This window comes from Oncorhynchus mykiss, chromosome 6 (assembly GCF_013265735.2).
Source record: "Oncorhynchus mykiss isolate Arlee chromosome 6, USDA_OmykA_1.1, whole genome shotgun sequence".
In the NCBI taxonomy this organism is placed as follows: Eukaryota; Metazoa; Chordata; class Actinopteri; order Salmoniformes; family Salmonidae; genus Oncorhynchus; species Oncorhynchus mykiss.
The window spans coordinates 54,867,160-54,880,938 of record NC_048570.1 but is presented as its reverse complement, the minus strand read 5'-3'; the positions used below and the strand labels follow the sequence as shown (position 1 = coordinate 54,880,938).

Below are 13,779 nucleotides of genomic sequence, written 5' to 3'. Positions count from 1 at the left end.
GGACTGACTATTGCTTTCCAAATCACCCAACACTGCTATTTGGAAGGTTCAGTTGAAGTGAATGTTGTGATTTTTTTTTAACAATTCCTGAACCTGTGACCAGCGGAGTGTTTAAAGTGTAGAGGAAGTAACAGCTGTTGGAGAGAGACCCCAGGGGTAGAAAGCGATTTTGTGTGTGTGTGTGTATGTGTGTGTGTGTGTGTGTGTTTCTGTGTGTGTGTGTGTATGTGTGTGTGTGTGTGTGTGTTTCTGTGTGTGTGTGTTTCTGTGTGTGTTTCTGTGTGTGTGTGTGTGTGTGTGTGTGTGTGTTTGTGTGTGTGTGTGTGTGTGTGTAGGGGAGGATGGGGAAGCAATAAAGGTTGTGTGTGTGGAGGGGGGTTACAGGAGCGTGTTGGGGGTGTGGGAATGGGGCCTTAATGGGGGGGGGGGGGGGGGGGGGGGGGGTGATGCAAGCAGGGGGCCTGAGGGGAGGGTGCGGATGTGATAGCTAGGTGAGGGGGCAGGACGGGTACAGACTGGGGTATAAGGGGATAGTAAGGGGGATGTCTCCATATTCTGTGGCTCAGCAGAGAAGAATGTGGTTAATTTATCTCTAACCTTTCCTTGGCTATAGCCCACAGACCAGTCACATGGACCTGACTACACACACACACACACACACACACACACACACACAAACTATCAAAAAGCACACTGACCTACACAAACACAAACGCACCAAAACATGGAATCTGCCCACAAACCACACAAACATCCAAGCAGAAAATACTAGTCAACATATTCAGTTCAGTTTAGGGTTTACTGCAGAAGATGCACACAAGCTCTGCTCCCTCCGAACAGGACAGTGTATGCAACTCGCCATGGATTCCCCAACACACGGTACGAACAGATTTGCAAGCTGACACACGTAAGCACCCACCTCAGTCCATGTGGATAACCAGTGAAATCTGTGGTACGTCTCTCTCACCTGCTCAGTGAAGTTGTAATGTGTAGTCCTCTCTGTATCCACAATTCAGAGAAGGCTAAACCTTTATACACATATCCCAAATCCTTGGGAATAGTAGGTGCGTGTTTCCGTTAGAGCCAAAGGGTGTATGAGAGACTCGAGTGTGGCTCGCAGAGCGAGAGGGCAAACAACACACTCACGAACGAAACGCCCTCCACCGTACCAGCTTGTACCAGAGTGCATACAGACTGCCTAATCCTGCCGAGTAAAACACACTCTCGCACTCTCCAAATAAAGAAAGTCAGCCAGTCGGTGGAGAGCAAACACAGAAGGTGAGAGAGGGAGCTCCAGAGTTCCCAAAGGGGGGAGGCTGAGCCGATCTAGTGTTACACCATCAGCAACGCACCCTGCCGGGGTAGAGAGAGACAGAGGAGTCCTGGGTGTCTGGAGGAGACAAATACACCAGAATAGAACCGCTCTCTCTTTCTATTGTCTGTTCTCTCTCTTTTGTGTGTGCACTCACACACTCCGCTCTTGACTGAGCACCCTGCAAGAGAAAGATTGAACTCACGGCCCCTCCCCACAAGCACTGGCCCCGAAACACACCCCCTCGGGTATCGGCCAATAGGAGAGAGGTGTATGTCCCTCTCTGACCAGCCACACACGCTGAAATACACACAGTCCCAGCCCCTCCCTCTCCCTCAGACAGTGTGGCGACAGAGACATTGGCACAGGTTAACACTTAGGAGTAATCACACTAAACACTCACTTACTCAAACAAGACGCACACGCATGCTTCAACACTCACACTTGCACATGCACGCGCACACAGACGCGCACACACACAGACCAGCTGGCAGGTGTCTTCATTGACATTCTCTCCTTGTCCCAGTCTGTAATCCTCACGTTTCCAGGTAACAACCATTTTTTCCTGTTCCCAAAAACTCTAAGGCAACCAGACACAATGACTACCGCCCTGTAGCACTCACATCTGTAATAATGAAGTGCTTTGAAAGGCGGGTTATGGCTCACATCAACTCCATCATCCCAGATACCCTGGACCCACTCCAATTTGCATACCTCCACAACAGATCCACAGACGACACAATGTCAATTGCACTCCACACTGCCCTCCTCCACCTGAAAAGGGGAATACCCATATGAGAATGCTGTTCATCGTCTACAACTCAGCGTTCAACACCATAGTGCCCTTCAAGCCCGTCACCAAGCTCGGGACCCGAGGATGTGGGCCCTTAGCCCCTTCCTGTACTCCCTGTTCACCCACTCAGGCACACACACACACCACTCACTCACTACCTCACACGCGCAAACACATTCTCACCCTGCTGCCATACTATTAATAATAATAATAACCAGTCACTTTCTCCTAATACATGTACAAATATACTGCAAATACTCCAGTATCTTTGCACATTGCATATTTGGTACGGGTACTGACAGCTTACATTCTTCTACATATCCCTTGTGTTTAAGACAAACAACTTTTTTTAGTTATACTATTATTATATTAAATACTGCACTGTTGGGTAGGGCTTGCAGGTTAAGCATTTCACTACACTTGGGCATGTGACAACTTACTAATGCTTCACGACAGAAAACCACATTAAAAAGTAGCAGACAACAGTTCTCTCTCTCCCTCTGTGTTTGTGTCGTGCATCTGCATGTGTGTCTGCATCCGAGTAGGTCTCAGACAAACACTGCAGCAACAGAACGCAGACAGAATGTGACGTAGCAAGTCTTTCCGTATATAAAAAACATTGCTCAGCCTTTCGGCTGCATTTGTAGAGAGAGCAAAACACAGTCACACGATCACAAATAATTCAGAGAGAAGAGGTCCACTCAAGAACAGCACAGATACAAAGACACTTTGTGCTCTGACACTTAAACTTCTGCTCCTCTAAACTCCAAAATCTGTCCCCTCACCTTTTCAGAAACACACGTATACACACACGCACACACACAAACACTAAAACACACGCATGGACGTGCAAACACACTCGCGGTGAGGCGAGATGAGAATATAGTGCAAATGCTAATAGACCATATGGGATGAGAATAGAGTGCAAATGCTAATAGACCATATGGCACTGTCATGGCTGTACAGTCACTCTGGACAGCAGGGCAGGTGTGTGTGTGTGTGTGTGTGTGTGTGTGTGTGTGTGTGTGTGTGTGTGTGTGTGTGTGTGTGTGTGTGTGTGTGTGTGTGCGCGCGTGCGTGCGTGCGTGTGTGTGTGCATTTTGTGTGCATTTTGCGTGTGTGTGTGCCAGTGTGTCACAGGAGGTTGGTGGCACCTTATTTGTGGAGGACGTGCACGTGGTAATGGCTGGAGCAGAATAAGTGGAAAGGTATCAACAACGTTAAACACATCGTTTCCATGTGTTTGATGCCATTCCATTCGCGCCGTTGCAGACATTATCATGAGCCGTCCTCCCCTCAGCAGCCTCCACTGCTGTGTGTGTGTATACGTGTACAGTAGGCATCTGTGTGCGTGCATACATTTTACGTGTGTGTGAGTATAGTAAAGGACAGCGGGGAGTACATTGATTCAGTCTCGAACACGGGTTCCCAAAATTAAGGCAGTTATGTACAACTAACAACATGACATTACACAAAAGATTTCATAACAAATTACGTGTGAGCCCTCAGGCCACTACTCTGCCGCCACATATCTACAACACAAAATCTGTGTATACTGCGTGTGTTATCATGTGCGTGTGTATGCGTGGGTCTGTAGAGTCCATGCCCCGGCAAATTGAGGCTGTTCTGAGGGCCAAAAGGGGGAAAGGAGGGGAGTGCAACTTAATATTAGGAAGGTGCTCCTAATGTTAGGTATACTCAGTGTATATATTCCATGACCAAATAAACAAAATTGGGGTTAGTTTTGTTTATCTATCCTATTCCTTACTATAAACATGGTAAGAGATATGATTATGCTGTGAGTCTGTTCCAGAGGGCTACTGATCGCCCACACGGGTCAAGAGGGAGGCACCGGAGAGTGATGGGATGCCTCCGGGACAGCTGGAGGACTGGAGAAACTGTATCACTTTCTCTTTCCCTCTCTCTTTCTACCTCTCTCTATTTCTCTATTTCTTTCTCTGTCTTCCTCTCTCTGAGACGAGGTTCCCAGAAGCCCATGAGCAGTGTTCCATGGTCCGACTCCCTGCTGCTCTGCTGCCCTTATCATGGTGCCCTCCGTTACACTCGACTGGTGTGTGTGTGTGCATGTGTGTGTGCGTGTGTGTGTATGAGTGAGAAGTGTGTGTTCCGTTCGAGCCGCAGGTCCAGATGGTCAATACTTGATGAGTCTCCAGGTGGCAGAGTGGCTCTTCTAATGGCCATCTTTAACACTGGTGTGTGTGTGTGTGTGTGTGTGTGTGTGTGTGTGTGTGTGTGTGTGTGTGTGTGTGTTCTCGACACTCCAAGACAAGCTCTCCAGATCAAAGAGCTCTTTCTCACACATGCCAGACTCACACGCCAGACACACACATCTATAATGTATCACATACTGGCACCCAGGAGTGTGAAGGAAACGCGATGCTCTTAATGGAGAGAAAAATGAGACAAAGGGAAGTGGAGGAGGAGAGCAGTCCGAGGCAGTACGTGTCAACTAAGCCAACCCCACCATGACATGGGGGAGGGGGGGCCTAATCATCCCATCGCAACACAATCAGCAAAAGTGGCACTGGGTGAAGTGGAGGGAATTGAAAAGTGGGGGGGGGGGGGGGGGGGGGGGGGGTTGGGGTCACCTGACTTTGGGGTAAAAATCTAGTACTGTAGATAGTATGCGACATTTCGAAAGTCTAGTATTATTTTAAATGCCCGGATGTCGTACTCATTTTGGCTATGACAACAGCTGATCAATTAGATATGGGGATGCGCTACCGAGATAAACGAATAATGGAAAACAACTCAACTGCACATGAAGCATTCTCAGCATGCGAAAATAGAAGGTTTTAAAGTACGTGGGTTTAAATGCCAGGATGTTATACTCATATCGGCTCTTCATCTAGTAGAATTTGATGCACACTTTTCCACAATGCATTGGAAGAGGTGGGCTGCGAGTGATGGGCCCTAGTTCTCTTCAAGTAGCCAAACAACAAAACTAAGTGACTTAATTGTAAAGTTGCCGAATAGCGAAGCTTTTGTGGTGGTGTTCAAATATAGGCTAAGTAGTTTTTCTTTTCCTGAAAACAGAAGTCTTTCAAAAAAAATCTTTTTTTTTAAACCTAAAGTGGATTTCAGTTTTTTGTTACCTTGGCCTTCATCAGACCCTTTCAACTAAACACTAAACCATCGTTTGATTTCTGAATGTGTCGGGCACCGGGGACTCGGGATGTGGCTGCGTTATCGACGTCATGTTAATATTGACGTCATGTGTTCAAATCAGTTTGATTGTTTTAGTTTTGTACGCTAGGCTACCTATTTAATTATTTAATGAATGGATCAAGTCTTAACAGTCATTCTGATCTCATGACCAGTGATCAGTGCTTTAGTTAATTATGTTGCTGTCCAGCGGCTCGGGAATTTGCTGATGCGCCTGACTGTCCACGTTTTTCTGTGCAATAGCCTTTTGATTTGAAAAATTGAAAAGTTTTGGTGAATTTCATTGATAAATGTTACAGGACTTGGGTTTCACTAATAAATATGTTGAAATGGAACCAAATGATCTGTTTCTGTCTCCAGTCCCTTATTAAAAGGATATATGGGCTTTGTGGGCTACGATGTAGGTCAAATGTAATAGTCTGCCTCCAACCAGCCTAAGTAGGCTGATACATCCATTCCTATACAATTCAGAGTTTAGAAAAATGATTGGAATTGGAAATGAGCTATCATCAGACTAGTTAAATGAAATTCTGTTGAATTTGGAAAAATACACGCACACACACACGGCCCCGCCCCACCTACCCAGCCAGACAGGAACCGTGACTGCGTTGCGGCCGTAGCATACTGCATACTGCACACTGAACAGTACATGCTAAATAGTACGTAACGATGAGTGCATACAGTATATGCAGTTTAAGCACAGTTGAAGTCGGAAGTTTACATACTCTTAGGTTGGAGTCATTAAAACTCGTTTTTCAACAACTCCACAAATGACTTGTTCACTAACTATAGTTTGGCAAGTCGGTTAGGACATTTACTTTGTGCATGACACAAGTGATTTTTCCAGCAATTGTTTACAGACAGATTACTTCACTTATAATTCACTGTATCACAATTCCAGTGGGTCAGAAGTTTACATACACTAAGTTGACTGTGCCTTCAAACAGATTGGAAAATTCCAGAAAATGATGTCATGGCTTTAGAAACTTCTGATAGGCTAATTGACATCATTTGAGTCAATTGGAGATGTACCTGTGGATGTATTTCAAGGCTTACCTTCAAACTCAGTGCCTCTTTGCTTGACATCATGGGAAAATCAAAAGAAATCAGCCAAGACCTCTGGTTCATCCTTGGGAGCAATTTCCAAATGCCTGAAGGTACCACGTTCATCTGTACAAACAATAGTATGCAAGTATAAACACCATGGGACCACGCAGCCATCATACCGCTCAGGAAGGATATGCGTTCTGTCTCCTACAGATGAACGTACTTTGGTGTGAAAAGCGCAAATCAATCACAGAACAACAGCAAAGGACCTTGTGAAGATGCTGGAGGAAACAGGTACAAAAGTATTTATATCCACAGGCCTATATCGACATAACCCGAAAGGCCACTCAGCAAGGAAGAAGCCACTGCCCCAAAACTGCCATAAAAAAGCCAGACTATGGTTTGCCATTGCACATGGGGACAAAGATTGTACTTTTTGGAGAAATGTTCTCTGGTCTGATGAAACAAAAATAGAACTGTTTGGCCATTATGACCATCGTTATGTTTGGAGGGAAAAGGGTGAGGCTTGCAAGCCGAAGAACACCATCCCAACTGTGAAGCACGGGGGTGGCAGCATTGTGTTGTGGAGGTGCTTTACTGCAGGAGGGACTTCACAAAATAGATGGCATCATGAGGATGGAAAATGATGTGGATATATAGAAACAACATCTCAAGACATCAGTCAGGATGTTAAATGGGTCTTCCAAATGGACAACGACCCCAAGCATACTCCCAAAGTTGCTGCAAAACAATTTAAAGGCAGTGCTACTAAATACTAACTGAGTGCATGTAAACTTCTGACCCACTGGAAATGTAATGAAAGAAATAAAAGCTGGAATAAATCATTTTCTCTACTATTATTCTGACATTTCACTTTCTTAAAATAAAGTGGTGATCCTAACTAACCTAAGACAGGGAATGGTTACTTGGATTAAATGTCAGGATTTGTGAAAAACTAGTTTAAATGTATTTGCCTAAGGCGTTTGTGAACTTCTGACTTCAACTGTATGTAGTACGCTTGAATGGGTATTCGGACACTATCTGTTTGACATTAATAACTTTCCTCTCACTTTTATCCCCCTCTCATTCTCTTATTCTGTCTCTCTCCTCTCTCTCGCACTCCCTCTATTCTACCTCTCCAGTTCCTCGCTCACTCCATGTGTAGACAAAGAGATATAGGCAGCTGACTCGATTAGAATGACTCCACAAGGAGCCCCCTATGCACACCTGCTCCGTGAGTGTTCGTGTGTGCGCGAGTGCATGTGTATGTGTGCGTTGGTCCTCCGAAAAGCACGGGCAGATGGAGATTCATACTCCTGCAGTAAATGAGGCATCTCATTACAACTCCACCCGTTTAATCCACCTCCAATAAAACTCCACACAGACGCTAGAAGGCCACACTGGACATACAGGGGCAAACAGTAGGGAGAGAGAGGGACAGAGAAGGGGAGGAACTGAGGAGAGAGAGGGAGAGGGAAGGAGACCGATGAAGAAGGAGTGGGTAGAGGGAAGGAGGGGGCAGAAAGGGAAAGTGACAGGGGATAGAAAGGGCAGAGGGACTGAGAGGGGAAGTGGGATGCATCTTTATACCCCAAGTAAGTCCCATCTCACGCACAGGATAAATTGGATAATGGTAGTGGGAAATGGAGAAAAGATATGGAGGTGATCGATTGGAGAGGAGTTTAAAGGGGGATGTCGAGTGTAGAGGAACGGGTGGGAGCAGATAAGAATACTGATAGAGAGAGAGAGAGAGAGAGAGAGAGAGTGAGAGCTGCTCCCCAACTCAAGGAAGGGAATTGCTATTGGAGTTGTAGCAGGTCCATCCTCTGTTATTGTTGCAGACTTTTTATTACAGAACAAGAGAATGCCACTCACACTCTAATAACGGTTCACCTTGGCGGCCCTGTCATCCCAGTAAATGCCACAATAAAGCAATCCACCAGCTACTCTAAACAGACATGTGTAGACATGTAAACACACACGCAGGGAACGTACACACACACACACACACACACACAAAACAGAGTTTGTGAAAAGATTGGAGCAGAGCAATGATCAAGAGACAGCTAGCCAATACATGAGCAGGGGTAAAAATGCTTCCACAGATTCAATAAAAATGACATATTGGCTAACTGTCATCATTGTGTGGAGAAATGTTCTTGACAAAACTCTCTCCTTTGTACTATTACCCTTCAAACAAAACTGCAGAGCAAGTTGATTACAACGCACTGACTTCACACACACAGATTTTTTTAACACTTTAGACATTTAGCAGATGCTCTTATCCAGAGCGACTTACAATTAGTGCGTTCATTCACTTCTCCTAACACACTACGAAGTCGCTTCTGCTCGTCAAAACCGGCAGATCTGCCCTGAGAACGATCTCCATTTCCACGAATGTGATACAGCAAAGATGCAGCTCCAGCAGCCTTTGTGCACTTTCCAAAGAGCCTACATTTTGTATTGAATTACTTGTAAACGTAATACTTTGTATTAGTTCCCATAGGCATCCAGTGCTGTTGGATGGTTGAATGGACAGTCGCTGAGGCTGTATTTGTCTTTATTTCCGATGCTGCAGGTTTAGCTACAGTACTTCGCTAGCTAGCTTTGCTAACGTTAGCCACAAAGATATAGGCTGAGAGACTAGGATTCCGCAATAATTTGCCTGTAAATGTCATAATAAATGTTGTGTTCTTCTCACAGGCCTACATTTTGTTTGGACTGTTGTGAAATGCACTCAAAATGTATGACATAATAAGCACTATATTTAAACTAAGCTTAGTCTGGGCTTGATAGCCAGCTAAGTAAGCTAAATGCAGGCTAACTACCCTTGAAATCGTAGTATGCAATAGAAGAAGGCAATACAGAAGCTTCAAAATGACACAAACGAAAAACTGTGCAGTATGACTAATAAAAATGATAAAATATCAAATCTTACAGTAGTGCATATTTTCTAGCAGCATAATAACTGGCTATAAAGTAACCAAACTGTCCTTTAAGATGCACTACATGATCAAAAGTATGTGGACACCAGCTCATCGAACATCTCATTCCAAAATCATGGGCATTAATATGGAGTTGGTCCCCCCTTTTGCTGATATAGCAGCCTACACTCTTCTGGGAATTATTTTGACTAGATGTTGGAACATTGCTGGGGGACTTGCTTCCTTCCGTTCAGCAACAACAGCATTAGTGAGGTCGGGCAATGATGTTGGGCGATTAGGCCTGGCTCTCAGTCGGTGTTCCAATTCATCCCAAAGGTGTTCGATGGGGTTGAGGCCAGGACTTTGTGCAGGCCGGTCAAGTTCTTCCACACCGATCCCGACAAACCATTTCTGTATGGACCTCGCTTTTTGCACGGAGGAATTGTCATGTTGAAACAGGAAAGAGCCTTCCCCAAACTGTTGCCACAAAGTTCAAAGCACAGGATCGTCTAGAATGACATTGTATGCCGTAGCGTGAAAATTTCCCTTCACGGGAACTAAGGGGCCTAACCTGAACCATGAAAAACAGCCCCAGACCATTATTCCTCCTGCACCAACATGTGCAGTTATCACTATTCATTGGGGCAGGGTAGCATTGTCCTGGCATCCACCAAACCCAGATTTGTCCGTTGGACTGCCATATGAAGCATGATTCATCACTCCAGAGAATGCGTTTCCACTACTCCAGAGTCCAAAGGCGACGAGCTTTATACCACTCCAGCCAATGCTTGGCATTGCGCATGGGGATCTTAGGCTTGTGTGCAGCTGCTCGGCCATGAAAACCCATTTCATGAAGCTCCCGACGAACAGTTATTGCACGGACAGAGGCAGTTTGGAACTCGGTAGTGAGTGTTGCAACCGAGGACAGACAATTTCTACGGGCTATGTGCTTCAGCACTCGGTGGTCCCGTTCTGTAAGCTTGTGTGGCCTACCACTTTGAGGCTGAGATGATGCTCCTAGACATGTCCACTTTCCAATAACAGCACTTACAGTTGACCGGGTCAGCTCTAGTTGACCGGTGTCCACATACTTTTGTATATATAGTGAAGCTAGGTCAGATGAGAGCCCAATAGAGAATGAAACATCCTCATAAAAAACATCTGTTGTCTTGCCTCAACAGTGTCTGCTGAACTCCTCAACACTCTCCCATCACACACACACACACACACGCACGCACGCACACACACACACACACACACACACACACGCTCTCTCTCTATGTGTACCATCCTTTATAGTCAGCCAGCAGTACTGCCACTCACTGGCTATGAGATTTGTTTATAGGCATTCGTAGTCTTTAGTGGGTGTTGTTTTTGATGGCAGTGTCTATTAAGGGAGCGGTATGTGTGTGTGTGAGGTTTACAGCTTATCACAGAGAGAATTACAGAATAAACAGCATAGGACAAATTACCATCAGTTCAATCACACACAAACACACACACACATGCGCGCGCACACACACACACACACACACACACACCCCCCCAAGGGTGAGACATGACGAACGTAATGTGTAACATGATGGGTATCAGAAAGGAAGGATCTCCTAAGAGGCCTGAAAGGCAATCTGACATGCTGACATGTATTTTCACCAACAGCACACATGCATAAACATTATCTTGTAAGGGAAAGCTGATTTGATGTTGATTATATGTTTTTCTGTGTGCCAAATACGATATTGTTGTTGTGGAGGGAGGCCAGGGGGAGGTGCTCATTTTGGAAGGGGGCTGCTCATTTGACGGCAACATGGAACAGGCCTTTGTCGAGAAGCTGCTTAAATACCAGCCCCTCGTGGTATCCTTGGACTGCCTCGGGTGTAGGTCCAAGCTGGTGGCGCTGATATTTGGCAGTCTCGGCCACGTACACAGGCTTGCATTGCGTGGCCTCCAGATTGCGGGCCCGATAAAACTAGGCCAAAGCAATTGGCTAGGTACTGTTCTGTTTCAGCTGTTGTGGGCAGCCTAGCTGTTTGGACAAGGAGGTGCATTCTCGATGCTCAATCTCCCTCTATTCAATACACACCAGGGGTGAAACATGGCTAATATAATGTGTTCCGTGATGGGTATCAGAGAGGAAGGATCACCCAAGAGGGCTCAAAGACAATCTGACATGCTGCTGTCAGTTTTATTGACCTTTCTTTCACTCTCTCTGCTTCTGTTCTGTTTCCTCCTCAATCTCATCTGTCTTTCCTCATCCCTTCTGTAAAAAATCCTTCCTTCATTCATTCATTCATTCATTCATTCATTCATTCATTCATTCATTCTCTGTCTCTGTGTCTTTCTCTCTCTCTCTTCATCCCCTCTCTAATCCCTCTGGAGGGTGTTCTGGTTACCTTCCCTTTCCGTTTCCACGGTAACTCCCCGACCAGAAAACTTCCTCTCAGGTTAGAGAGAGCTGCACGGCTTTCGTTTTTTCTTTCTTTCCTTTATTTTTCCGTGGAATTGGAGAGAGGGATTAGTTTCTACATAGCCTAATCGTCCCGAGAGAGACAGAGAGGCTAAACTAACTCAGCACAGCTATTACTGTCTCATACTACTGTTGTGTTTCTCCTGCTCTGTCTCATCCTGGGGTAAGTGTTACCCCTACAATTATTTTTGTGAGGCAGACCACATTGTCAATGGCTTCAGTTGGTTTTCTCCACAGATTGTTGGTTTTTGAGCTTCCTAATGAAAAGACAACTTGCAAATTCTTAAACGCTCAACTGATCCTAGCAGAAAGCCACTGAGAGCCACTGACATCAGGCAGGTAAAATGCCTCATTAGCCCCTTGCAAGAGGAATAAGGAGAAAAAGCTAACAGTCAATATTTCTACACAGCAAAGCAGGGTGAAATGAAGTGGACACAAAGCTTACTGTGGTCTAGACTGTGAGATGGAGAGAGTCTACTGTAGCAGAAGTGACTAAAGATGGCAGGGCTATCTGTCATATGGGTCATAGGAAATCCTTTTTTCCCCAAGTACCACTGGTACACAGTACACTGACACAGTCTTAATAGGACAGTTCTAGTGCCTATTACTCAACGTAGTTGTGTGACGTGGTGAGGTTGGACCCAGGTGCAGAGAAGAGACCAGACGAGGAATCAGTGGTTAAGGACAAATGAAAACAGTAGCCGCAGGATTACAGTACAATTAAAAAAAAAAAAACTGAACAATATGTCTCGAAAACTCACTCAGGAAACGACAGCACACGGTAAACAATTCAAGCTTCTGCAAAGAGAAACAAAAAACACACCTCTTTTAAAGGGGAAATCACAATGAGTAATAGAACACACTTGAGTGTCATAATTGTCTCTAGGATGGTTCCCCCCTCTGGTGACAGGTGGAACCATGACAAGTTGATGTTAATGTGTTTATTTGCCTGTCTGATGTTTGCTTGTGTAATTAATGGGTTGCTGAGTTTCTGCAATTCCTCCTTCAGAATTCCTCCTTACTCAGCTCCAATGGGGCAGTCCCATTAGTTCCCTTATATAGTGGTTACAGACACGTCACATAGGCATAGTTCAAAAGGTTGGTTCCGGCATGTGTCTGGCACCGTCTCCTATCTTAACTTAAAGAACATTATTCTGGTCGTTCTGACAGATGGTCCTAACGATGAGGTCATGACGGTCCCCTCTTATATCTTTACGAGGCACAGGCAGGAACCAAGGATTGTTTATGACACTAAAGACAAGATTAATATTTTCAAGACCGTTTCTTGATAAAAAAATGACATTTCCTTCACAACACACAAAAGTACACACATTCATGCTCGCACACACACACACACACACACACACGCACGCACGCACACACACACACACACACACACACACACAATCACACACAATCACACACACACACTCCAAACCCACGTCACATGAATAGCGAGATACCACAGGAGAATAGTGCTTTATCTGGTTTAAATAATCTCTGCTGTGATGATACTCAAGCCCAGAGAATGCAAATGATGACCTTCTGTTGTCCCTTTAACCGTATATGATTAGTATGTGTGAATGAAATGAGCTAACGAACCACACCGTCACCAATGCTACACATGTAGGATCTTCATTTGACCACCCTGTTGCAGGAGAACATTCCTTTAAAACGTGTTGTTTAAAAAGGCTTCTGAAGTTTGAATTTTCCACTGAAAAACTCCCTTACAAAAAATGTATCAACCCCTACAAAAATGTCCATTAATTAACCTATATAATAATTCACATTTCCTGTTGCTGCAGGATTATATTCATGATGTAGCAAACAGGCTCAAATGAAGATCCTACATCTGTACGGTATGTAGATGTAAAACTGATAACGGGCACACTAGAGGATACACACCAGACGGCATGTTCACACACACACACACACACACACACACACACACACACACACACACACACACACACACACACACACACACACACACACACACACACACACACACACACAGGCACACACACAGGCACACACACAGGCACACACA

General features: G+C 45.1%; 1 protein-coding gene across 3 annotated transcripts in view; it reads right to left on the bottom strand.

Moving 5' to 3' along the window:
* LOC110526161 (LARGE xylosyl- and glucuronyltransferase 2) overlaps positions 1 to 13,779 on the bottom strand; it is a 161,354-nt gene that overhangs the window by 73,540 nt on the left and 74,035 nt on the right. Inside the window, exon 1 of one of the 3 annotated variants that reach the window (XM_021606823.2) lies at positions 968 to 1,488. The exons of the other annotated variants lie outside the window; for them this stretch is intronic. The gene's annotated coding sequence lies outside the window, so the exon portion shown is untranslated. Of the gene's footprint in view, positions 1 to 967; positions 1,489 to 13,779 lie in introns of those variants that run through there. 3 annotated transcript variants of the gene reach the window in all.